The 20,657-nt window shown below is 38.7% G+C and overlaps 56 non-coding genes across 56 annotated transcripts; 6 read left to right on the top strand and 50 right to left on the bottom strand.

The window, feature by feature from the left end:
- Positions 1–548: 548 nt before the first annotated feature.
- On the bottom strand, positions 549–667 carry LOC145305030 (5S ribosomal RNA). Its single transcript, XR_013874465.1, has one exon. It is a non-coding gene; the product is annotated as a 5S ribosomal RNA (ribosomal RNA).
- A 66-nt stretch (positions 668–733) lies between these two features.
- On the bottom strand, positions 734–852 carry LOC145304822 (5S ribosomal RNA). The gene has a single exon (XR_013874264.1). It is a non-coding gene; the product is annotated as a 5S ribosomal RNA (ribosomal RNA).
- A 91-nt stretch (positions 853–943) lies between these two features.
- On the bottom strand, positions 944–1,015 carry TRNAD-GUC (transfer RNA aspartic acid (anticodon GUC)). The gene has a single exon. It is a non-coding gene; the product is annotated as a tRNA-Asp (tRNA).
- Positions 1,016–1,111: 96 nt separating this feature from the next.
- Positions 1,112–1,183, top strand: TRNAW-CCA (transfer RNA tryptophan (anticodon CCA)). Its single transcript has one exon. It is a non-coding gene; the product is annotated as a tRNA-Trp (tRNA).
- A 718-nt stretch (positions 1,184–1,901) lies between these two features.
- LOC145304953 (5S ribosomal RNA) lies at positions 1,902–2,020 on the bottom strand. Its single transcript, XR_013874391.1, has one exon. It is a non-coding gene; the product is annotated as a 5S ribosomal RNA (ribosomal RNA).
- A 66-nt stretch (positions 2,021–2,086) lies between these two features.
- On the bottom strand, positions 2,087–2,205 carry LOC145304821 (5S ribosomal RNA). Its single transcript, XR_013874263.1, has one exon. It is a non-coding gene; the product is annotated as a 5S ribosomal RNA (ribosomal RNA).
- A 499-nt stretch (positions 2,206–2,704) lies between these two features.
- LOC145304952 (5S ribosomal RNA) lies at positions 2,705–2,823 on the bottom strand. Its single transcript, XR_013874390.1, has one exon. It is a non-coding gene; the product is annotated as a 5S ribosomal RNA (ribosomal RNA).
- Positions 2,824–2,889: 66 nt separating this feature from the next.
- Positions 2,890–3,008, bottom strand: LOC145304820 (5S ribosomal RNA). Its single transcript, XR_013874262.1, has one exon. It is a non-coding gene; the product is annotated as a 5S ribosomal RNA (ribosomal RNA).
- Positions 3,009–3,099: 91 nt separating this feature from the next.
- TRNAD-GUC (transfer RNA aspartic acid (anticodon GUC)) lies at positions 3,100–3,171 on the bottom strand. Its single transcript has one exon. It is a non-coding gene; the product is annotated as a tRNA-Asp (tRNA).
- Positions 3,172–3,267: 96 nt separating this feature from the next.
- TRNAW-CCA (transfer RNA tryptophan (anticodon CCA)) lies at positions 3,268–3,339 on the top strand. The gene has a single exon. It is a non-coding gene; the product is annotated as a tRNA-Trp (tRNA).
- Positions 3,340–4,057: 718 nt separating this feature from the next.
- On the bottom strand, positions 4,058–4,176 carry LOC145304951 (5S ribosomal RNA). Its single transcript, XR_013874389.1, has one exon. It is a non-coding gene; the product is annotated as a 5S ribosomal RNA (ribosomal RNA).
- A 66-nt stretch (positions 4,177–4,242) lies between these two features.
- On the bottom strand, positions 4,243–4,361 carry LOC145304819 (5S ribosomal RNA). The gene has a single exon (XR_013874261.1). It is a non-coding gene; the product is annotated as a 5S ribosomal RNA (ribosomal RNA).
- Positions 4,362–4,860: 499 nt separating this feature from the next.
- Positions 4,861–4,979, bottom strand: LOC145304950 (5S ribosomal RNA). Its single transcript, XR_013874388.1, has one exon. It is a non-coding gene; the product is annotated as a 5S ribosomal RNA (ribosomal RNA).
- A 66-nt stretch (positions 4,980–5,045) lies between these two features.
- LOC145304818 (5S ribosomal RNA) lies at positions 5,046–5,164 on the bottom strand. Its single transcript, XR_013874260.1, has one exon. It is a non-coding gene; the product is annotated as a 5S ribosomal RNA (ribosomal RNA).
- A 194-nt stretch (positions 5,165–5,358) lies between these two features.
- On the bottom strand, positions 5,359–5,477 carry LOC145304817 (5S ribosomal RNA). Its single transcript, XR_013874259.1, has one exon. It is a non-coding gene; the product is annotated as a 5S ribosomal RNA (ribosomal RNA).
- A 499-nt stretch (positions 5,478–5,976) lies between these two features.
- On the bottom strand, positions 5,977–6,095 carry LOC145304996 (5S ribosomal RNA). Its single transcript, XR_013874433.1, has one exon. It is a non-coding gene; the product is annotated as a 5S ribosomal RNA (ribosomal RNA).
- A 66-nt stretch (positions 6,096–6,161) lies between these two features.
- LOC145304815 (5S ribosomal RNA) lies at positions 6,162–6,280 on the bottom strand. Its single transcript, XR_013874257.1, has one exon. It is a non-coding gene; the product is annotated as a 5S ribosomal RNA (ribosomal RNA).
- A 194-nt stretch (positions 6,281–6,474) lies between these two features.
- LOC145304814 (5S ribosomal RNA) lies at positions 6,475–6,593 on the bottom strand. The gene has a single exon (XR_013874256.1). It is a non-coding gene; the product is annotated as a 5S ribosomal RNA (ribosomal RNA).
- A 499-nt stretch (positions 6,594–7,092) lies between these two features.
- On the bottom strand, positions 7,093–7,211 carry LOC145304949 (5S ribosomal RNA). Its single transcript, XR_013874387.1, has one exon. It is a non-coding gene; the product is annotated as a 5S ribosomal RNA (ribosomal RNA).
- A 66-nt stretch (positions 7,212–7,277) lies between these two features.
- LOC145304812 (5S ribosomal RNA) lies at positions 7,278–7,396 on the bottom strand. The gene has a single exon (XR_013874255.1). It is a non-coding gene; the product is annotated as a 5S ribosomal RNA (ribosomal RNA).
- Positions 7,397–7,590: 194 nt separating this feature from the next.
- On the bottom strand, positions 7,591–7,709 carry LOC145305038 (5S ribosomal RNA). Its single transcript, XR_013874473.1, has one exon. It is a non-coding gene; the product is annotated as a 5S ribosomal RNA (ribosomal RNA).
- A 499-nt stretch (positions 7,710–8,208) lies between these two features.
- Positions 8,209–8,327, bottom strand: LOC145304870 (5S ribosomal RNA). The gene has a single exon (XR_013874312.1). It is a non-coding gene; the product is annotated as a 5S ribosomal RNA (ribosomal RNA).
- Positions 8,328–8,393: 66 nt separating this feature from the next.
- LOC145304811 (5S ribosomal RNA) lies at positions 8,394–8,512 on the bottom strand. Its single transcript, XR_013874254.1, has one exon. It is a non-coding gene; the product is annotated as a 5S ribosomal RNA (ribosomal RNA).
- Positions 8,513–8,706: 194 nt separating this feature from the next.
- Positions 8,707–8,825, bottom strand: LOC145304810 (5S ribosomal RNA). Its single transcript, XR_013874253.1, has one exon. It is a non-coding gene; the product is annotated as a 5S ribosomal RNA (ribosomal RNA).
- A 499-nt stretch (positions 8,826–9,324) lies between these two features.
- On the bottom strand, positions 9,325–9,443 carry LOC145304948 (5S ribosomal RNA). Its single transcript, XR_013874386.1, has one exon. It is a non-coding gene; the product is annotated as a 5S ribosomal RNA (ribosomal RNA).
- Positions 9,444–9,509: 66 nt separating this feature from the next.
- LOC145304809 (5S ribosomal RNA) lies at positions 9,510–9,628 on the bottom strand. Its single transcript, XR_013874252.1, has one exon. It is a non-coding gene; the product is annotated as a 5S ribosomal RNA (ribosomal RNA).
- Positions 9,629–10,127: 499 nt separating this feature from the next.
- Positions 10,128–10,246, bottom strand: LOC145304947 (5S ribosomal RNA). The gene has a single exon (XR_013874385.1). It is a non-coding gene; the product is annotated as a 5S ribosomal RNA (ribosomal RNA).
- A 66-nt stretch (positions 10,247–10,312) lies between these two features.
- Positions 10,313–10,431, bottom strand: LOC145305036 (5S ribosomal RNA). The gene has a single exon (XR_013874471.1). It is a non-coding gene; the product is annotated as a 5S ribosomal RNA (ribosomal RNA).
- Positions 10,432–10,522: 91 nt separating this feature from the next.
- Positions 10,523–10,594, bottom strand: TRNAD-GUC (transfer RNA aspartic acid (anticodon GUC)). The gene has a single exon. It is a non-coding gene; the product is annotated as a tRNA-Asp (tRNA).
- Positions 10,595–10,690: 96 nt separating this feature from the next.
- On the top strand, positions 10,691–10,762 carry TRNAW-CCA (transfer RNA tryptophan (anticodon CCA)). The gene has a single exon. It is a non-coding gene; the product is annotated as a tRNA-Trp (tRNA).
- Positions 10,763–11,480: 718 nt separating this feature from the next.
- LOC145305029 (5S ribosomal RNA) lies at positions 11,481–11,599 on the bottom strand. The gene has a single exon (XR_013874464.1). It is a non-coding gene; the product is annotated as a 5S ribosomal RNA (ribosomal RNA).
- A 66-nt stretch (positions 11,600–11,665) lies between these two features.
- Positions 11,666–11,784, bottom strand: LOC145304808 (5S ribosomal RNA). Its single transcript, XR_013874251.1, has one exon. It is a non-coding gene; the product is annotated as a 5S ribosomal RNA (ribosomal RNA).
- Positions 11,785–11,875: 91 nt separating this feature from the next.
- Positions 11,876–11,947, bottom strand: TRNAD-GUC (transfer RNA aspartic acid (anticodon GUC)). Its single transcript has one exon. It is a non-coding gene; the product is annotated as a tRNA-Asp (tRNA).
- Positions 11,948–12,043: 96 nt separating this feature from the next.
- TRNAW-CCA (transfer RNA tryptophan (anticodon CCA)) lies at positions 12,044–12,115 on the top strand. The gene has a single exon. It is a non-coding gene; the product is annotated as a tRNA-Trp (tRNA).
- Positions 12,116–12,833: 718 nt separating this feature from the next.
- LOC145304946 (5S ribosomal RNA) lies at positions 12,834–12,952 on the bottom strand. Its single transcript, XR_013874384.1, has one exon. It is a non-coding gene; the product is annotated as a 5S ribosomal RNA (ribosomal RNA).
- A 66-nt stretch (positions 12,953–13,018) lies between these two features.
- On the bottom strand, positions 13,019–13,137 carry LOC145304807 (5S ribosomal RNA). Its single transcript, XR_013874250.1, has one exon. It is a non-coding gene; the product is annotated as a 5S ribosomal RNA (ribosomal RNA).
- Positions 13,138–13,636: 499 nt separating this feature from the next.
- On the bottom strand, positions 13,637–13,755 carry LOC145304945 (5S ribosomal RNA). The gene has a single exon (XR_013874383.1). It is a non-coding gene; the product is annotated as a 5S ribosomal RNA (ribosomal RNA).
- Positions 13,756–13,821: 66 nt separating this feature from the next.
- Positions 13,822–13,940, bottom strand: LOC145304806 (5S ribosomal RNA). Its single transcript, XR_013874249.1, has one exon. It is a non-coding gene; the product is annotated as a 5S ribosomal RNA (ribosomal RNA).
- A 194-nt stretch (positions 13,941–14,134) lies between these two features.
- On the bottom strand, positions 14,135–14,253 carry LOC145304805 (5S ribosomal RNA). The gene has a single exon (XR_013874248.1). It is a non-coding gene; the product is annotated as a 5S ribosomal RNA (ribosomal RNA).
- Positions 14,254–14,752: 499 nt separating this feature from the next.
- LOC145304944 (5S ribosomal RNA) lies at positions 14,753–14,871 on the bottom strand. Its single transcript, XR_013874382.1, has one exon. It is a non-coding gene; the product is annotated as a 5S ribosomal RNA (ribosomal RNA).
- Positions 14,872–14,937: 66 nt separating this feature from the next.
- LOC145304803 (5S ribosomal RNA) lies at positions 14,938–15,056 on the bottom strand. The gene has a single exon (XR_013874246.1). It is a non-coding gene; the product is annotated as a 5S ribosomal RNA (ribosomal RNA).
- A 194-nt stretch (positions 15,057–15,250) lies between these two features.
- LOC145304802 (5S ribosomal RNA) lies at positions 15,251–15,369 on the bottom strand. The gene has a single exon (XR_013874245.1). It is a non-coding gene; the product is annotated as a 5S ribosomal RNA (ribosomal RNA).
- Positions 15,370–15,868: 499 nt separating this feature from the next.
- On the bottom strand, positions 15,869–15,987 carry LOC145304942 (5S ribosomal RNA). Its single transcript, XR_013874380.1, has one exon. It is a non-coding gene; the product is annotated as a 5S ribosomal RNA (ribosomal RNA).
- A 66-nt stretch (positions 15,988–16,053) lies between these two features.
- LOC145305037 (5S ribosomal RNA) lies at positions 16,054–16,172 on the bottom strand. Its single transcript, XR_013874472.1, has one exon. It is a non-coding gene; the product is annotated as a 5S ribosomal RNA (ribosomal RNA).
- Positions 16,173–16,366: 194 nt separating this feature from the next.
- On the bottom strand, positions 16,367–16,485 carry LOC145304801 (5S ribosomal RNA). Its single transcript, XR_013874244.1, has one exon. It is a non-coding gene; the product is annotated as a 5S ribosomal RNA (ribosomal RNA).
- Positions 16,486–16,984: 499 nt separating this feature from the next.
- Positions 16,985–17,103, bottom strand: LOC145305005 (5S ribosomal RNA). Its single transcript, XR_013874441.1, has one exon. It is a non-coding gene; the product is annotated as a 5S ribosomal RNA (ribosomal RNA).
- A 66-nt stretch (positions 17,104–17,169) lies between these two features.
- LOC145304885 (5S ribosomal RNA) lies at positions 17,170–17,288 on the bottom strand. Its single transcript, XR_013874326.1, has one exon. It is a non-coding gene; the product is annotated as a 5S ribosomal RNA (ribosomal RNA).
- A 91-nt stretch (positions 17,289–17,379) lies between these two features.
- TRNAD-GUC (transfer RNA aspartic acid (anticodon GUC)) lies at positions 17,380–17,451 on the bottom strand. Its single transcript has one exon. It is a non-coding gene; the product is annotated as a tRNA-Asp (tRNA).
- Positions 17,452–17,547: 96 nt separating this feature from the next.
- Positions 17,548–17,619, top strand: TRNAW-CCA (transfer RNA tryptophan (anticodon CCA)). Its single transcript has one exon. It is a non-coding gene; the product is annotated as a tRNA-Trp (tRNA).
- A 718-nt stretch (positions 17,620–18,337) lies between these two features.
- On the bottom strand, positions 18,338–18,456 carry LOC145305053 (5S ribosomal RNA). Its single transcript, XR_013874487.1, has one exon. It is a non-coding gene; the product is annotated as a 5S ribosomal RNA (ribosomal RNA).
- Positions 18,457–18,522: 66 nt separating this feature from the next.
- On the bottom strand, positions 18,523–18,641 carry LOC145304800 (5S ribosomal RNA). Its single transcript, XR_013874243.1, has one exon. It is a non-coding gene; the product is annotated as a 5S ribosomal RNA (ribosomal RNA).
- Positions 18,642–18,732: 91 nt separating this feature from the next.
- On the bottom strand, positions 18,733–18,804 carry TRNAD-GUC (transfer RNA aspartic acid (anticodon GUC)). Its single transcript has one exon. It is a non-coding gene; the product is annotated as a tRNA-Asp (tRNA).
- A 96-nt stretch (positions 18,805–18,900) lies between these two features.
- Positions 18,901–18,972, top strand: TRNAW-CCA (transfer RNA tryptophan (anticodon CCA)). Its single transcript has one exon. It is a non-coding gene; the product is annotated as a tRNA-Trp (tRNA).
- Positions 18,973–19,690: 718 nt separating this feature from the next.
- On the bottom strand, positions 19,691–19,809 carry LOC145305028 (5S ribosomal RNA). The gene has a single exon (XR_013874463.1). It is a non-coding gene; the product is annotated as a 5S ribosomal RNA (ribosomal RNA).
- Positions 19,810–19,875: 66 nt separating this feature from the next.
- On the bottom strand, positions 19,876–19,994 carry LOC145304799 (5S ribosomal RNA). The gene has a single exon (XR_013874242.1). It is a non-coding gene; the product is annotated as a 5S ribosomal RNA (ribosomal RNA).
- A 499-nt stretch (positions 19,995–20,493) lies between these two features.
- Positions 20,494–20,612, bottom strand: LOC145304941 (5S ribosomal RNA). The gene has a single exon (XR_013874379.1). It is a non-coding gene; the product is annotated as a 5S ribosomal RNA (ribosomal RNA).
- Positions 20,613–20,657: the final 45 nt, after the last annotated feature.

Genomic DNA, 20,657 nt, shown 5'->3' with positions numbered 1-20,657 from the left:
CTTTCCGCGGATATAGAAAGTACAAATATAAGATTAAAACTGGTTTTAATCTTATGATTGTACATTTCTATATTCGTAGAAAGCTGGATATAATACGATGCTAGACATAGTTTTTTGCGTATGGATGAGAACTGGTTCCTATCCACCGGATTCGAATGAATACGAGAATAATTTTTAAAGTTTTCTGTTGTGTTAATTTAGAGAACGACATCCAGGTGTTAAATATTGAACTACAAACAATACAAATTATTATCAACCCTTATATAATTTTATTTAGTTGTTGCAGTTGTATTGTGTGACAATGGAGAAGTAATAAGGGCTTTCTTTAGCCCTAAAAGACAATTTCTATGTAAACGTTGGTTCACAATACACACCTGTTGGTGAAGTGAATCAAGCAAAGTAAGCTTGGTCAGTTTAGCCAATCATATACCGCATTTGTAGCCATCCTGTTGATAAGCAATTTGGCAGCTTGATTGGCCACAAGTGGGAATACAAAAATATAAGGCATTTGGTTGGAATAAATGGGTTTATAGTGATGGAAAATTGTAAGCTTACAACACCAAGTATTCCCAGGTGGTCACCCATCCAAGTACTAACTTGGCCCAATGTTGCTTAACTTCAGTGATCAGACAAGAACTGGTGCTTTCAACATGGTATGGCCGTAGACATGAATTGGCAAACTTATTTTCTAAAAAAATTGCCTAAGGTTTAGGCTAAGATTTGCAAAATTGTATGCCTACGACACCAAGTATTCCCAGGCGGTCACCCATCCAAGTACTAACTTGGCCCAATGTTGCTTAACTTCAGTGATCAGACGAGAACTGGTGCTTTCAACATGGTATGGCCGTAGACATGAACTGGCAAACCTTTTTTCTATCAAATTGTGTGAAGTTTAGGCTAAGATTGGTGAAGAATCAAACCGAACCTTCTGCTAAAATTTAAACTCCCCGACCGGGAATCGAACCCGGGCCTTCCACGTGACAGGCGGAGATCCTCACCACTAGACTATCGAGGATGTAGGACTTGAGGAACACAGTTGTCTATCTTATTGTCCTAAAATTGTGTTTCCCCATTGTAAGACAAAGGTTAGGCATAATCTAGAACAGCACTTGACTCTGTGGCGCAACGGTAGCGCGTCTGACTCCAGATCAGAAGGCTGCGTGTTCAAATCACGTCAGGGTCAGCTTGCTTTTACATTTTCTATGATTAAAAAATCATTTAGCAGTGATTGTAGCACTTCTTTTGATGGGCAGATCATGGACATACTCACTTATCGCAGCTAGCTCCTCTTGGCGTGATCACTTGTCCAATTTCATGAAGGAATAGTTATTTCTCGCATCGTATTATAAACGGCTTTCCGCGGATATAGAAAGTACAAATATAAGATTAAAACTGGTTTTAATCTTATGATTGTACATTTCTATATTCGTAGAAAGCTGGATATAATACGATGCTAGACATAGTTTTTTGGGTATGGATGAGAACCGGTTCCTATCCACCGGATTCGAATGAATACGAGAATAATTTTTAAAGTTTTCTGTTGTGTTAATTTAGAGAACGACATCCAGGTGTTAAATATTGAACTACAAACAATACAAATTATTATCAACCCTTATATAATTTTATTTAGTTGTTGCAGTTGTATTGTGTGACAATGGAGAAGTAATAAGGGCTTTCTTTAGCCCTAAAAGACAATTTCTATGTAAACGTTGGTTCACTATACACACCTGTTAGTGAAGTGAATCAAGCAAAGTAAGCTTGGTCAGTTTAGACAATCATATACCGCATTTGTAGCCATCCTGTTGATAAGCAATTTGGCAGCTTGATTGGCCACAAGTGGGAATACAAAAATATAAGGCATTTGGTTGGAATAAATGGGTTTATAGTGATGGAAAATTGTAAGCTTACAACACCAAGTATTCCCAGGTGGTCACCCATCCAAGTACTAACTTGGCCCAATGTTGCTTAACTTCAGTGATCAGACGAGAACTGGTGCTTTCAACATGGTATGGCCGTAGACATGAATTGGCAAACTTATTTTCTAAAAAAATTGCCTAAGGTTTAGGCTAAGATTTGCAAAATTGTATGCCTACGACACCAAGTATTCCCAGGCGGTCACCCATCCAAGTACTAACTTGGCCCAATGTTGCTTAACTTCAGTGATCAGACGAGAACTGGTGCTTTCAACATGGTATGGCCGTAGACATGAACTGGCAAACCTTTTTTCTATCAAATTGTGTGAAGTTTAGGCTAAGATTGGTGAAGAATCAAACCGTATGGATGAGAACCAGTTCCTATCCACCGGATTCGAATGAATACGAGAATAATTTTTAAAGTTTTCTGTTGTGTTAATTTAGAGAACGACATCCAGGTGTTAAATATTGAACTACAAACAATACAAATTATTATCAACCCTTATATAATTTTATTTAGTTGTTGCAGTTGTATTGTGTGACAATGGAGAAGTAATAAGGGCTTTCTTTAGCCCTAAAAGACAATTTCTATGTAAACGTTGGTTCACTATACACACCTGTTAGTGAAGTGAATCAAGCAAAGTAAGCTTGGTCAGTTTAGACAATCATATACCGCATTTGTAGCCATCCTGTTGATAAGCAATTTGGCAGCTTGATTGGCCACAAGTGGGAATACAAAAATATAAGGCATTTGGTTGGAATAAATGGGTTTATAGTGATGGAAAATTGTAAGCTTACAACACCAAGTATTCCCAGGTGGTCACCCATCCAAGTACTAACTTGGCCCAATGTTGCTTAACTTCAGTGATCAGACGAGAACTGGTGCTTTCAACATGGTATGGCCGTAGACATGAATTGGCAAACTTATTTTCTAAAAAAATTGCCTAAGGTTTAGGCTAAGATTTGCAAAATTGTATGCCTACGACACCAAGTATTCCCAGGCGGTCACCCATCCAAGTACTAACTTGGCCCAATGTTGCTTAACTTCAGTGATCAGACGAGAACTGGTGCTTTCAACATGGTATGGCCGTAGACATGAACTGGCAAACCTTTTTTCTATCAAATTGTGTGAAGTTTAGGCTAAGATTGGTGAAGAATCAAACCGAACCTTCTGCTAAAATTTAAACTCCCCGACCGGGAATCGAACCCGGGCCTTCCACGTGACAGGCGGAGATCCTCACCACTAGACTATCGAGGATGTAGGACTTGAGGAACACAGTTGTCTATCTTATTGTCCTAAAATTGTGTTTCCCCATTGTAAGACAAAGGTTAGGCATAATCTAGAACAGCACTTGACTCTGTGGCGCAACGGTAGCGCGTCTGACTCCAGATCAGAAGGCTGCGTGTTCAAATCACGTCAGGGTCAGCTTGCTTTTACATTTTCTATGATTAAAAAATCATTTAGCAGTGATTGTAGCACTTCTTTTGATGGGCAGATCATGGACATACTCACTTATCGCAGCTAGCTCCTCTTGGCGTGATCACTTGTCCAATTTCATGAAGGAATAGTTATTTCTCGCATCGTATTATAAACGGCTTTCCACGGATATAGAAAGTACAAATATAAGATTAAAACTGGTTTTAATCTTATGATTGTACATTTCTATATTCGTAGAAAGCTGGATATAATACGATGCTAGACATAGTTTTTTGCGTATGGATGAGAACCGGTTCCTATCCACCGGATTCGAATGAATACGAGAATAATTTTTAAAGTTTTCTGTTGTGTTAATTTAGAGAACGACATCCAGGTGTTAAATATTGAACTACAAACAATACAAATTATTATCAACCCTTATATAATTTTATTTAGTTGTTGCAGTTGTATTGTGTGACAATGGAGAAGTAATAAGGGCTTTCTTTAGCCCTAAAAGACAATTTCTATGTAAACGTTGGTTCACTATACACACCTGTTAGTGAAGTGAATCAAGCAAAGTAAGCTTGGTCAGTTTAGACAATCATATACCGCATTTGTAGCCATCCTGTTGATAAGCAATTTGGCAGCTTGATTGGCCACAAGTGGGAATACAAAAATATAAGGCATTTGGTTGGAATAAATGGGTTTATAGTGATGGAAAATTGTAAGCTTACAACACCAAGTATTCCCAGGTGGTCACCCATCCAAGTACTAACTTGGCCCAATGTTGCTTAACTTCAGTGATCAGACGAGAACTGGTGCTTTCAACATGGTATGGCCGTAGACATGAATTGGCAAACTTATTTTCTAAAAAAATTGCCTAAGGTTTAGGCTAAGATTTGCAAAATTGTATGCCTACGACACCAAGTATTCCCAGGCGGTCACCCATCCAAGTACTAACTTGGCCCAATGTTGCTTAACTTCAGTGATCAGACGAGAACTGGTGCTTTCAACATGGTATGGCCGTAGACATGAACTGGCAAACCTTTTTTCTATCAAATTGTGTGAAGTTTAGGCTAAGATTGGTGAAGAATCAAACCGTATGGATGAGAACCAGTTCCTATCCACCGGATTCGAATGAATACGAGAATAATTTTTAAAGTTTTCTGTTGTGTTAATTTAGAGAACGACATCCAGGTGTTAAATATTGAACTACAAACAATACAAATTATTATCAACCCTTATATAATTTTATTTAGTTGTTGCAGTTGTATTGTGTGACAATGGAGAAGTAATAAGGGCTTTCTTTAGCCCTAAAAGACAATTTCTATGTAAACGTTGGTTCACTATACACACCTGTTAGTGAAGTGAATCAAGCAAAGTAAGCTTGGTCAGTTTAGACAATCATATACCGCATTTGTAGCCATCCTGTTGATAAGCAATTTGGCAGCTTGATTGGCCACAAGTGGGAATACAAAAATATAAGGCATTTGGTTGGAATAAATGGGTTTATAGTGATGGAAAATTGTAAGCTTACAACACCAAGTATTCCCAGGTGGTCACCCATCCAAGTACTAACTTGGCCCAATGTTGCTTAACTTCAGTGATCAGACGAGAACTGGTGCTTTCAACATGGTATGGCCGTAGACATGAATTGGCTAATTTATTTTCTAAAAAAATTGCCTAAGGTTTAGGCTAAGATTTGCAAAATTGTATGCCTACGACACCAAGTATTCCCAGGCGGTCACCCATCCAAGTACTAACTTGGCCCAATGTTGCTTAACTTCAGTGATCAGACGAGAACTGGTGCTTTCAACATGGTATGGCCGTAGACATGAACTGGCAAACCTTTTTTCTATCAAATTGTGCGGAATTTAGGCTAAGATTGGTGAAGAATCAAACCGAACCTTCTGCTAAAATTTAAACTCCCCGACCGGGAATCGACCGGGTATGGCCGTAGACATGAATTGGCAAACTTATTTTCTAAAAAAATTGCCTAAGGTTTAGGCTAAGATTTGCAAAATTGTATGCCTACGACACCAAGTATTCCCAGGCGGTCACCCATCCAAGTACTAACTTGGCCCAATGTTGCTTAACTTCAGTGATCAGACGAGAACTGGTGCTTTCAACATGGTATGGCCGTAGACATGAACTGGCAAACCTTTTTTCTATCAAATTGTGTGAAGTTTAGGCTAAGATTGGTGAAGAATCAAACCGTATGGATGAGAACCGGTTCCTATCCACCGGATTCGAATGAATACGAGAATAATTTTTAAAGTTTTCTGTTGTGTTAATTTAGAGAACGACATCCAGGTGTTAAATATTGAACTACAAACAATACAAATTATTATCAACCCTTATATAATTTTATTTAGTTGTTGCAGTTGTATTGTGTGACAATGGAGAAGTAATAAGGGCTTTCTTTAGCCCTAAAAGACAATTTCTATGTAAACGTTGGTTCACTATACACACCTGTTAGTGAAGTGAATCAAGCAAAGTAAGCTTGGTCAGTTTAGACAATCATATACCGCATTTGTAGCCATCCTGTTGATAAGCAATTTGGCAGCTTGATTGGCCACAAGTGGGAATACAAAAATATAAGGCATTTGGTTGGAATAAATGGGTTTATAGTGATGGAAAATTGTAAGCTTACAACACCAAGTATTCCCAGGTGGTCACCCATCCAAATACTAACTTGGCCCAATGTTGCTTAACTTCAGTGATCAGATGAGAACTGGTGCTTTCAACATGGTATGGCCGTAGACATGAATTGGCAAACTTATTTTCTAAAAAAATTGCCTAAGGTTTAGGCTAAGATTTGCAAAATTGTATGCCTACGACACCAAGTATTCCCAGGCGGTCACCCATCCAAGTACTAACTTGGCCCAATGTTGCTTAACTTCAGTGATCAGACGAGAACTGGTGCTTTCAACATGGTATGGCCGTAGACATGAACTGGCAAACCTTTTTTCTATCAAATTGTGCGAAGTTTAGGCTAAGATTGGTGAAGAATCAAACCGAACCTTCTGCTAAAATTTAAACTCCCCGACCGGGAATCGACCGGGTATGGCCGTAGACATGAATTGGCAAACTTATTTTCTAAAAAAATTGCCTAAGGTTTAGGCTAAGATTTGCAAAATTGTATGCCTACGACACCAAGTATTCCCAGGCGGTCACCCATCCAAGTACTAACTTGGCCCAATGTTGCTTAACTTCAGTGATCAGACGAGAACTGGTGCTTTCAACATGGTATGGCCGTAGACATGAACTGGCAAACCTTTTTTCTATCAAATTGTGTGAAGTTTAGGCTAAGATTGGTGAAGAATCAAACCGTATGGATGAGAACCGGTTCCTATCCACCAGATTCGAATGAATACGAGAATAATTTTTAAAGTTTTCTGTTGTGTTAATTTAGAGAACGACATCCAGGTGTTAAATATTGAACTTCAAACAATACAAATTATTATCAACCCTTATATAATTTTATTTAGTTGTTGCAGTTGTATTGTGTGACAATGGAGAAGTAATAAGGGCTTTCTTTAGCCCTAAAAGACAATTTCTATGTAAACGTTGGTTCACTATACACACCTGTTAGTGAAGTGAATCAAGCAAAGTAAGCTTGGTCAGTTTAGACAATCATATACCGCATTTGTAGCCATCCTGTTGATAAGCAATTTGGCAGCTTGATTGGCCACAAGTGGGAATACAAAAATATAAGGCATTTGGTTGGAATAAATGGGTTTATAGTGATGGAAAATAGTAAGCTTACAACACCAAGTATTCCCAGGTGGTCACCCATCCAAGTACTAACTTGGCCCAATGTTGCTTAACTTCAGTGATCAGACGAGAACTGGTGCTTTCAACATGGTATGGCCGTAGACATGAATTGGCAAACTTATTTTCTAAAAAAATTGCCTAAGGTTTAGGCTAAGATTTGCAAAATTGTATGCCTACGACACCAAGTATTCCCAGGCGGTCACCCATCCAAGTACTAACTTGGCCCAATGTTGCTTAACTTCAGTGATCAGACGAGAACTGGTGCTTTCAACATGGTATGGCCGTAGACATGAACTGGCAAACCTTTTTTCTATCAAATTGTGCGAAGTTTAGGCTAAGATTGGTGAAGAATCAAACCGAACCTTCTGCTAAAATTTAAACTCCCCGACCGGGAATCGACCGGGTATGGCCGTAGACATGAATTGGCAAACTTATTTTCTAAAAAAATTGCCTAAGGTTTAGGCTAAGATTTGCAAAATTGTATGCCTACGACACCAAGTATTCCCAGGCGGTCACCCATCCAAGTACTAACTTGGCCCAATGTTGCATAACTTTAGTGATCAGACGAGAACTGGTGCTTTCAACATGGTATGGCCGTAGACATGAACTGGCAAACCTTTTTTCTATCAAATTGTGTGAAGTTTAGGCTAAGATTGGTGAAGAATCAAACCGTATGGATGAGAACCGGTTCCTATCCACCGGATTCGAATGAATACGAGAATAATTTTTAAAGTTTTCTGTTGTGTTAATTTAGAGAACGACATCCAGGTGTTAAATATTGAACTACAAACAATACAAATTATTATCAACCCTTATATAATTTTATTTAGTTGTTGCAGTTGTATTGTGTGACAATGGAGAAGTAATAAGGGCTTTCTTTAGCCCTAAAAGACAATTTCTATGTAAACGTTGGTTCACTATACACACCTGTTAGTGAAGTGAATCAAGCAAAGTAAGCTTGGTCAGTTTAGACAATCATATACCGCATTTGTAGCCATCCTGTTGATAAGCAATTTGGCAGCTTGATTGGCCACAAGTGGGAATACAAAAATATAAGGCATTTGGTTGGAATAAATGGGTTTATAGTGATGGAAAATTGTAAGCTTACAACACCAAGTATTCCCAGGTGGTCACCCATCCAAGTACTAACTTGGCCCAATGTTGCTTAACTTCAGTGATCAGATGAGAACTGGTGCTTTCAACATGGTATGGCCGTAGACATGAATTGGCAAACTTATTTTCTAAAAAAATTGCCTAAGGTTTAGGCTAAGATTTGCAAAATTGTATGCCTACGACACCAAGTATTCCCAGGCGGTCACCCATCCAAGTACTAACTTGGCCCAATGTTGCTTAACTTCAGTGATCAGACGAGAACTGGTGCTTTCAACATGGTATGGCCGTAGACATGAACTGGCAAACCTTTTTTCTATCAAATTGTGCGAAGTTTAGGCTAAGATTGGTGAAGAATCAAACCGAACCTTCTGCTAAAATTTTAACTCCCCGACCGGGAATCGACCGGGTATGGCCGTAGACATGAATTGGCAAACTTATTTTCTAAAAAAATTGCCTAAGGTTTAGGCTAAGATTTGCAAAATTGTATGCCTACGACACCAAGTATTCCCAGGCGGTCACCCATCCAAGTACTAACTTGGCCCAATGTTGCTTAACTTCAGTGATCAGACGAGAACTGGTGCTTTCAACATGGTATGGCCGTAGACATGAACTGGCAAATCTTTTTTCTATCAAATTGTGTGAAGTTTAGGCTAAGATTGGTGAAGAATCAAACCGTATGGATGAGAACCGGTTCCTATCCACCGGATTCGAATGAATACGAGAATAATTTTTAAAGTTTTCTGTTGTGTTAATTTAGAGAACGACATCCAGGTGTTAAATATTGAACTACAAACAATACAAATTATTATCAACCCTTATATAATTTTATTTAGTTGTTGCAGTTGTATTGTGTGACAATGGAGAAGTAATAAGGGCTTTCTTTAGCCCTAAAAGACAATTTCTATGTAAACGTTGGTTCACTATACACACCTGTTAGTGAAGTGAATCAAGCAAAGTAAGCTTGGTCAGTTTAGACAATCATATACCGCATTTGTAGCCATCCTGTTGATAAGCAATTTGGCAGCTTGATTGGCCACAAGTGGGAATACAAAAATATAAGGCATTTGGTTGGAATAAATGGGTTTATAGTGATGGAAAATTGTAAGCTTACAACACCAAGTATTCCCAGGTGGTCACCCATCCAAGTACTAACTTGGCCCAATGTTGCTTAACTTCAGTGATCAGACGAGAACTGGTGCTTTCAACATGGTATGGCCGTAGACATGAATTGGCAAACTTATTTTCTAAAAAAATTGCCTAAGGTTTAGGCTAAGATTTGCAAAATTGTATGCCTACGACACCAAGTATTCCCAGGCGGTCACCCATCCAAGTACTAACTTGGCCCAATGTTGCTTAACTTCAGTGATCAGACGAGAACTGGTGCTTTCAACATGGTATGGCCGTAGACATGAACTGGCAAACCTTTTTTCTATCAAATTGTGTGAAGTTTAGGCTAAGATTGGTGAAGAATCAAACCGTATGGATGAGAACCGGTTCCTATCCACCGGATTCGAATGAATACGAGAATAATTTTTAAAGTTTTCTGTTGTGTTAATTTAGAGAACGACATCCAGGTGTTAAATATTGAACTACAAACAATACAAATTATTATCAACCCTTATATAATTTTATTTAGTTGTTGCAGTTGTATTGTGTGACAATGGAGAAGTAATAAGGGCTTTCTTTAGCCCTAAAAGACAATTTCTATGTAAACGTTGGTTCACTATACACACCTGTTAGTGAAGTGAATCAAGCAAAGTAAGCTTGGTCAGTTTAGACAATCATATACCGCATTTGTAGCCATCCTGTTGATAAGCAATTTGGCAGCTTGATTGGCCACAAGTGGGAATACAAAAATATAAGGCATTTGGTTGGAATAAATGGGTTTATAGTGATGGAAAATTGTAAGCTTACAACACCAAGTATTCCCAGGTGGTCACCCATCCAAGTACTAACTTGGCCCAATGTTGCTTAACTTCAGTGATCAGACGAGAACTGGTGCTTTCAACATGGTATGGCCGTAGACATGAATTGGCAAACTTATTTTCTAAAAAAATTGCCTAAGGTTTAGGCTAAGATTTGCAAAATTGTATGCCTACGACACCAAGTATTCCCAGGCGGTCACCCATCCAAGTACTAACTTGGCCCAATGTTGCTTAACCTCAGTGATCAGACAAGAACTGGTGCTTTCAACATGGTATGGCCGTAGACATGAACGGGCAAACCTTTTTTCTATCAAATTGTGCGAAGTTTAGGCTAAGATTGGTGAAGAATCAAACCGAACCTTCTGCTAAAATTTAAACTCCCCGACCGGGAATCGAACCCGGGCCTTCCACGTGACAGGCGGAGATCCTCACCACTAGACTATCGAGGATGTAGGACTTGAGGAACACAGTTGTCTAACTTATTGTCCTAAAATTGTGTTTCCCCATTGTAAGACAAAGGTTAGGCATAATCTAGAACAGCACTTGACTCTGTGGCGCAACGGTAGCGTGTCTGACTCCAGATCAGAAGGCTGCGTGTTCAAATCATGTCAGGGTCAGCTTGCTTTTACATTTTCTATGATTAAAAAATCATTTAGCAGTGATTGTAGCACTTCTTTTGATGGGCAGATCATGGACATACTCACTTATCGCAGCTAGCTCCTCTTGGCGTGATCACTTGTCCAATTTCATGAAGGAATAGTTATTTCTCGCATCGTATTATAAACGGCTTTCCGCGGATATAGAAAGTACAAATATAAGATTAAAACTGGTTTTAATCTTATGATTGTACATTTCTATATTCGTAGAAAGCTGGATATAATACGATGCTAGACATAGTTTTTTGCGTATGGATGAGAACTGGTTCCTATCCACCGGATTCGAATGAATACGAGAATAATTTTTAAAGTTTTCTGTTGTGTTAATTTAGAGAACGACATCCAGGTGTTAAATATTGAACTACAAACAATACAAATTATTATCAACCCTTATATAATTTTATTTAGTTGTTGCAGTTGTATTGTGTGACAATGGAGAAGTAATAAGGGCTTTCTTTAGCCCTAAAAGACAATTTCTATGTAAACGTTGGTTCACAATACACACCTGTTGGTGAAGTGAATCAAGCAAAGTAAGCTTGGTCAGTTTAGCCAATCATATACCGCATTTGTAGCCATCCTGTTGATAAGCAATTTGGCAGCTTGATTGGCCACAAGTGGGAATACAAAAATATAAGGCATTTGGTTGGAATAAATGGGTTTATAGTGATGGAAAATTGTAAGCTTACAACACCAAGTATTCCCAGGTGGTCACCCATCCAAGTACTAACTTGGCCCAATGTTGCTTAACTTCAGTGATCAGACAAGAACTGGTGCTTTCAACATGGTATGGCCGTAGACATGAATTGGCAAACTTATTTTCTAAAAAAATTGCCTAAGGTTTAGGCTAAGATTTGCAAAATTGTATGCCTACGACACCAAGTATTCCCAGGCGGTCACCCATCCAAGTACTAACTTGGCCCAATGTTGCTTAACTTCAGTGATCAGACGAGAACTGGTGCTTTCAACATGGTATGGCCGTAGACATGAACTGGCAAACCTTTTTTCTATCAAATTGTGTGAAGTTTAGGCTAAGATTGGTGAAGAATCAAACCGAACCTTCTGCTAAAATTTAAACTCCCCGACCGGGAATCGAACCCGGGCCTTCCACGTGACAGGCGGAGATCCTCACCACTAGACTATCGAGGATGTAGGACTTGAGGAACACAGTTGTCTATCTTATTGTCCTAAAATTGTGTTTCCCCATTGTAAGACAAAGGTTAGGCATAATCTAGAACAGCACTTGACTCTGTGGCGCAACGGTAGCGCGTCTGACTCCAGATCAGAAGGCTGCGTGTTCAAATCACGTCAGGGTCAGCTTGCTTTTACATTTTCTATGATTAAAAAATCATTTAGCAGTGATTGTAGCACTTCTTTTGATGGGCAGATCATGGACATACTCACTTATCGCAGCTAGCTCCTCTTGGCGTGATCACTTGTCCAATTTCATGAAGGAATAGTTATTTCTCGCATCGTATTATAAACGGCTTTCCGCGGATATAGAAAGTACAAATATAAGATTAAAACTGGTTTTAATCTTATGATTGTACATTTCTATATTCGTAGAAAGCTGGATATAATACGATGCTAGACATAGTTTTTTGCGTATGGATGAGAACCGGTTCCTATCCACCGGATTCGAATGAATACGAGAATAATTTTTAAAGTTTTCTGTTGTGTTAATTTAGAGAACGACATCCAGGTGTTAAATATTGAACTACAAACAATACAAATTATTATCAACCCTTATATAATTTTATTTAGTTGTTGCAGTTGTATTGTGTGACAATGGAGAAGTAATAAGGGCTTTCTTTAGCCCTAAAAGACAATTTCTATGTAAACGTTGGTTCACTATACACACCTGTTAGTGAAGTGAATCAAGCAAAGTAAGCTTGGTCAGTTTAGACAATCATATACCGCATTTGTAGCCATCCTGTTGATAAGCAATTTGGCAGCTTGATTGGCCACAAGTGGGAATACAAAAATATAAGGCATTTGGTTGGAATAAATGGGTTTATAGTGATGGAAAATTGTAAGCTTACAACACCAAGTATTCCCAGGTGGTCACCCATCCAAGTACTAACTTGGCCCAATGTTGCTTAACTTCAGTGATCAGACGAGAACTGGTGCTTTCAACATGGTATGGCCGTAGACATGAATTGGCAAACTTATTTTCTAAAAAAATTGCCTAAGGTTTAGGCTAAGATTTGCAAAATTGTATGCCTACGACACCAAGTATTCCCAGGCGGTCACCCATCCAAGTACTAACTTGGCCCAATGTTGCTTAACTTCAGTGATCAGACGAGAACTGGTGCTTTCAACATGGTATGGCCGTAGACATGAACTGGCAAACCTTTTTTCTATCAAATTGTGTGAAGTTTAGGCTAAGATTGGTGAAGAATCAAACCGTATGGATGAGAACCAGTTCCTATCCACCGGATTCGAATGAATACGAGAATAATTTTTAAAGTTTTCTGTTGTGTTAATTTAGAGAACGACATCCAGGTGTTAAATATTGAACTACAAACAATACAAATTATTATCAACCCTTATATAATTTTATTTAGTTGTTGCAGTTGTATTGTGTGACAATGGAGAAGTAATAAGGGCTTTCTTTAGCCCTAAAAGACAATTTCTATGTAAACGTTGGTTCACTATACACACCTGTTAGTGAAGTGAATCAAGCAAAGTAAGCTTGGTCAGTTTAGACAATCATATACCGCATTTGTAGCCATCCTGTTGATAAGCAATTTGGCAGCTTGATTGGCCACAAGTGGGAATACAAAAATATAAGGCATTTGGTTGGAATAAATGGGTTTATAGTGATGGAAAATTGTAAGCTTACAACACCAAGTATTCCCAGGTGGTCACCCATCCAAGTACTAACTTGGCCCAATGTTGCTTAACTTCAGTGATCAGACGAGAACTGGTGCTTTCAACATGGTATGGCCGTAGACATGAATTGGCAAACTTATTTTCTAAAAAAATTGCCTAAGGTTTAGGCTAAGATTTGCAAAATTGTATGCCTACGACACCAAGTATTCCCAGGCGGTCACCCATCCAAGTACTAACTTGGCCCAATGTTGCTTAACTTCAGTGATCAGACGAGAACTGGTGCTTTCAACATGGTATGGCCGTAGACATGAACTGGCAAACCTTTTTTCTATCAAATTGTGCGAAGTTTAGGCTAAGATTGGTGAAGAATCAAACCGAACCTTCTGCTAAAATTTAAACTCCCCGACCGGGAATCGACCGGGTATGGCCGTAGACATGAATTGGCAAACTTATTTTCTAAAAAAATTGCCTAAGGTTTAGGCTAAGATTTGCAAAATTGTATGCCTACGACACCAAGTATTCCCAGGCGGTCACCCATCCAAGTACTAACTTGGCCCAATGTTGCTTAACTTCAGTGATCAGACGAGAACTGGTGCTTTCAACATGGTATGGCCGTAGACATGAACTGGCAAACCTTTTTTCTATCAAATTGTGTGAAGTTTAGGCTAAGATTGGTGAAGAATCAAACCGTATGGATGAGAACCGGTTCCTATCCACCGGATTCGAATGAATACGAGAATAATTTTTAAAGTTTTCTGTTGTGTTAATTTAGAGAACGACATCCAGGTGTTAAATATTGAACTACAAACAATACAAATTATTATCAACCCTTATATAATTTTATTTAGTTGTTGCAGTTGTATTGTGTGACAATGGAGAAGTAATAAGGGCTTTCTTTAGCCCTAAAAGACAATTTCTATGTAAACGTTGGTTCACTATACACACCTGTTAGTGAAGTGAATCAAGCAAAGTAAGCTTGGTCAGTTTAGACAATCATATACCGCATTTGTAGCCATCCTGTTGATAAGCAATTTGGCAGCTTGATTGGCCACAAGTGGGAATACAAAAATATAAGGCATTTGGTTGGAATAAATGGGTTTATAGTGATGGAAAATAGTAAGCTTACAACACCAAGTATTCCCAGGTGGTCACCCATCCAAGTACTAACTTGGCCCAATGTTGCTTAACTTCAGTGATCAGACGAGAACTGGTGCTTTCAACATGGTATGGCCGTAGACATGAATTGGCAAACTTATTTTCTAAAAAAATTGCCTAAGGTTTAGGCTAAGATTTGCAAAATTGTATGCCTACGACACCAAGTATTCCCAGGCGGTCACCCATCCAAGTACTAACTTGGCCCAATGTTGCTTAACTTCAGTGATCAGACGAGAACTGGTGCTTTCAACATGGTATGGCCGTAGACATGAACTGGCAAACCTTTTTTCTATCAAATTGTGCGAAGTTTAGGCTAAGATTGGTGAAGAATCAAACCGAACCTTCTGCTAAAATTTAAACTCCCCGACCGGGAATCGACCGGGTATGGCCGTAGACATGAATTGGCAAACTTATTTTCTAAAAAAATTGCCTAAGGTTTAGGCTAAGATTTGCAAAATTGTATGCCTACGACACCAAGTATTCCCAGGCGGTCACCCATCCAAGTACTAACTTGGCCCAATGTTGCTTAACTTCAGTGATCAGACGAGAACTGGTGCTTTCAACATGGTATGGCCGTAGACATGAACTGGCAAACCTTTTTTCTATCAAATTGTGTGAAGTTTAGGCTAAGATTGGTGAAGAATCAAACCGTATGGATGAGAACCGGTTCCTATCCACCGGATTCGAATGAATACGAGAATAATTTTTAAAGTTTTCTGTTGTGTTAATTTAGAGAACGACATCCAGGTGTTAAATATTGAACTACAAACAATACAAATTATTATCAACCCTTATATAATTTTATTTAGTTGTTGCAGTTGTATTGTGTGACAATGGAGAAGTAATAAGGGCTTTCTTTAGCCCTAAAAGACAATTTCTATGTAAACGTTGGTTCACTATACACACCTGTTAGTGAAGTGAATCAAGCAAAGTAAGCTTGGTCAGTTTAGACAATCATATACCGCATTTGTAGCCATCCTGTTGATAAGCAATTTGGCAGCTTGATTGGCCACAAGTGGGAATACAAAAATATAAGGCATTTGGTTGGAATAAATGGGTTTATAGTGATGGAAAATTGTAAGCTTACAACACCAAGTATTCCCAGGTGGTCACCCATCCAAGTACTAACTTGGCCCAATGTTGCTTAACTTCAGTGATCAGACGAGAACTGGTGCTTTCAACATGGTATGGCCGTAGACATGAATTGGCAAACTTATTTTCTAAAAAAATTGCCTAAGGTTTAGGCTAAGATTTGCAAAATTGTATGCTTACGACACCAAGTATTCCCAGGCGGTCACCCATCCAAGTACTAACTTGGCCTAATGTTGCTTAACTTCAGTGATCAGACGAGAACTGGTGCTTTCAACATGGTATGGCCGTAGACATGAACTGGCAAACCTTTTTTCTATCAAATTGTGCGAAGTTTAGGCTAAGATTGGTGAAGAATCAAACCGAACCTTCTGCTAAAATTTAAACTCCCCGACCGGGAATCGACCGGGTATGGCCGTAGACATGAATTGGCAAACTTATTTTCTAAAAAAATTGCCTAAGGTTTAGGCTAAGATTTGCAAAATTGTATGCCTACGACACCAAGTATTCCCAGGCGGTCACCCATCCAAGTACTAACTTGGCCCAATGTTGCTTAACTTCAGTGATCAGACGAGAACTGGTGCTTTCAACATGGTATGGCCGTAGACATGAACTGGCAAACCTTTTTTCTATCAAATTGTGTGAAGTTTAGGCTAAGATTGGTGAAGAATCAAACCGTATGGATGAGAACCGGTTCCTATCCACCGGATTCGAATGAATACGAGAATAATTTTTAAAGTTTTCTGTTGTGTTAATTTAGAGAACGACATCCAGGTGTTAAATATTGAACTACAAACAATACAAATTATTATCAACCCTTATATAATTTTATTTAGTTGTTGCAGTTGTATTGTGTGACAATGGAGAAGTAATAAGGGCTTTCTTTAGCCCTAAAAGACAATTTCTATGTAAACGTTGGTTCACTATACACACCTGTTAGTGAAGTGAATCAAGCAAAGTAAGCTTGGTCAGTTTAGACAATCATATACCGCATTTGTAGCCATCCTGTTGATAAGCAATTTGGCAGCTTGATTGGCCACAAGTGGGAATACAAAAATATAAGGCATTTGGTTGGAATAAATGGGTTTATAGTGATGGAAAATTGTAAGCTTACAACACCAAGTATTCCCTGGTGGTCACCCATCCAAGTACTAACTTGGCCCAATGTTGCTTAACTTCAGTGATCAGACGAGAACTGGTGCTTTCAACATGGTATGGCCGTAGACATGAATTGGCAAACTTATTTTCTAAAAAAATTGCCTAAGGTTTAGGCTAAGATTTGCAAAATTGTATGCCTACGACACCAAGTATTCCCAGGCGGTCACCCATCCAAGTACTAACTTGGCCCAATGTTGCTTAACTTCAGTGATCAGATGAGAACTGGTGCTTTCAACATGGTATGGCCGTAGACATGAACTGGCAAACCTTTTTTCTATCAAATTGTGCGAAGTTTAGGCTAAGATTGGTGAAGAATCAAACCGAACCTTCTGCTAAAATTTAAACTCCCCGACCGGGAATCGAACCCGGGCCTTCCACGTGACAGGCGGAGATCCTCACCACTAGACTATCGAGGATGTAGGACTTGAGGAACACAGTTGTCTAACTTATTGTCCTAAAATTGTGTTTCCCCATTGTAAGACAAAGGTTAGGCATAATCTAGAACAGCACTTGACTCTGTGGCGCAACGGTAGCGCGTCTGACTCCAGATCAGAAGGCTGCGTGTTCAAATCACGTCAGGGTCAGCTTGCTTTTACATTTTCTATGATTAAAAAATCATTTAGCAGTGATTGTAGCACTTCTTTTGATGGGCAGATCATGGACATACTCACTTATCGCAGCTAGCTCCTCTTGGCGTGATCACTTGTCCAATTTCATGAAGGAATAGTTATTTCTCGCATCGTATTATAAACGGCTTTCCGCGGATATAGAAAGTACAAATATAAGATTAAAACTGGTTTTAATCTTATGATTGTACATTTCTATATTCGTAGAAAGCTGGATATAATACGATGCTAGACATAGTTTTTTGCGTATGGATGAGAACTGGTTCCTATCCACCGGATTCGAATGAATACGAGAATAATTTTTAAAGTTTTCTGTTGTGTTAATTTAGAGAACGACATCCAGGTGTTAAATATTGAACTACAAACAATACAAATTATTATCAACCCTTATATAATTTTATTTAGTTGTTGCAGTTGTATTGTGTGACAATGGAGAAGTAATAAGGGCTTTCTTTAGCCCTAAAAGACAATTTCTATGTAAACGTTGGTTCACTATACACACCTGTTGGTGAAGTGAATCAAGCAAAGTAAGCTTGGTCAGTTTAGCCAATCATATACCGCATTTGTAGCCATCCTGTTGATAAGCAATTTGGCAGCTTGATTGGCCACAAGTGGGAATACAAAAATATAAGGCATTTGGTTGGAATAAATGGGTTTTTAGTGATGGAAAATTGTAAGCTTACAACACCAAGTATTCCCAGGTGGTCACCCATCCAAGTACTAACTTGGCCAAATGTTGCTTAACTTCAGTGATCAGACAAGAACTGGTGCTTTCAACATGGTATGGCCGTAGACATGAATTGGCAAACTTATTTTCTAAAAAAATTGCCTAAGGTTTAGGCTAAGATTTGCAAAATTGTATGCCTACGACACCAAGTATTCCCAGGCGGTCACCCATCCAAGTACTAACTTGGCCCAATGTTGCTTAACTTCAGTGATCAGACGAGAACTGGTGCTTTCAACATGGTATGGCCGTAGACATGAACTGGCAAACCTTTTTTCTATCAAATTGTGTGAAGTTTAGGCTAAGATTGGTGAAGAATCAAACCGAACCTTCTGCTAAAATTTAAACTCCCCGACCGGGAATCGAACCCGGGCCTTCCACGTGACAGGCGGAGATCCTCACCACTAGACTATCGAGGATGTAGGACTTGAGGAACACAGTTGTCTATCTTATTGTCCTAAAATTGTGTTTCCCCATTGTAAGACAAAGGTTAGGCATAATCTAGAACAGCACTTGACTCTGTGGCGCAACGGTAGCGCGTCTGACTCCAGATCAGAAGGCTGCGTGTTTAAATCACGTCAGGGTCAGCTTGCTTTTACATTTTCTATGATTAAAAAATCATTTAGCAGTGATTGTAGCACTTCTTTTGATGGGCAGATCATGGACATACTCACTTATCGCAGCTAGCTCCTCTTGGCGTGATCACTTGTCCAATTTCATGAAGGAATAGTTATTTCTCGCATCGTATTATAAACGGCTTTCCGCGGATATAGAAAGTACAAATATAAGATTAAAACTGGATTTAATCTTATGATTGTACATTTCTATATTCGTAGAAAGCTGGATATAATACGATGCTAGACATAGTTTTTTGCGTATGGATGAGAACCGGTTCCTATCCACCGGATTCGAATGAATAAGAGAATAATTTTTAAAGTTTTCTGTTGTGTTAATTTAGAGAACGACATCCAGGTGTTAAATATTGAACTACAAACAATACAAATTATTATCAACCCTTATATAATTTTATTTAGTTGTTGCAGTTGTATTGTGTGACAATGGAGAAGTAATAAGGGCTTTCTTTAGCCCTAAAAGACAATTTCTATGTAAACGTTGGTTCACTATACACACCTGTTAGTGAAGTGAATCAAGCAAAGTAAGCTTGGTCAGTTTAGACAATCATATACCGCATTTGTAGCCATCCTGTTGATAAGCAATTTGGCAGCTTGATTGGCCACAAGTGGGAATACAAAAATATAAGGCATTTGGTTGGAATAAATGGGTTTATAGTGATGGAAAATTGTAAGCTTACAACACCAAGTATTCCCAGGTGGTCACCCATCCAAGTACTAACTTGGCCCAATGTTGCTTAACTTCAGTGATCAGACAAGAACTGGTGCTTTCAACATGGTATGGCCGTAGACATGAATTGGCAAACTTATTTTCTAAAAAAATTGCCTAAGGTTTAGGCTAAGATTTGCAAAATTGTATGCCTACGACACCAAGTATTCCCAGGCGGTCACCCATCCAAGTACTAACTTGGCCCAATGTTGCTTAACTTCAGTGATCAGACGAGAACTGGTGCTTTCAACATGGTATGGCCGTAGACATGAACTGGCAAACCTTTTTTCTATCAAATTGTGTGAAGTTTAGGCTAAGATTGGTGAAGAATCAAACCGTATGGATGAGAACCAGTTCCTATCCACCGGATTCAAATGAATACGAGAATAATTTTTAAAGTTTTCTGTTGTGTTAATTTAGAGAACGACATCCAGGTGTTAAATATTGAACTACAAACAATACAAATTATTATCAACCCTTATATAATTTTATTTAGTTGTTGCAGTTGTATTGTGTGACAATGGAGAAGTAATAAGGGCTTTCTTTAGCCCTAAAAGACAATTTCTATGTAAACGTTGGTTCACTATACACACCTGTTAGTGAAGTGAATCAAGCAAAGTAAGCTTGGTCAGTTTAGACAATCATATACCGCATTTGTAGCCATCCTGTTGATAAGCAATTTGGCAGCTTGATTGGCCACAAGTGGGAATACAAAAATATAAGGCATTTGGTTGGAATAAATGGGTTTATAGTGATGGAAAATTGTAAGCTTACAACACCAAGTATTCCCAGGTGGTCACCCATCCAAGTACTAACTTGGCCCAATGTTGCTTAACTTCAGTGATCAGACGAGAACTGGTGCTTTCAACATGGTATGGCCGTAGACATGAATTGGCAAACTTATTTTCTAAAAAAATTGCCTAAGGTTTAG

This window comes from Acartia tonsa, chromosome 13, assembly GCF_053477335.1.
Source record: "Acartia tonsa isolate MP-2025a chromosome 13, ASM5347733v1, whole genome shotgun sequence".
Taxonomy (NCBI): Eukaryota; Metazoa; Arthropoda; class Copepoda; order Calanoida; family Acartiidae; genus Acartia; species Acartia tonsa.
This window is presented reverse-complemented; position numbering and strand designations above follow the sequence as displayed.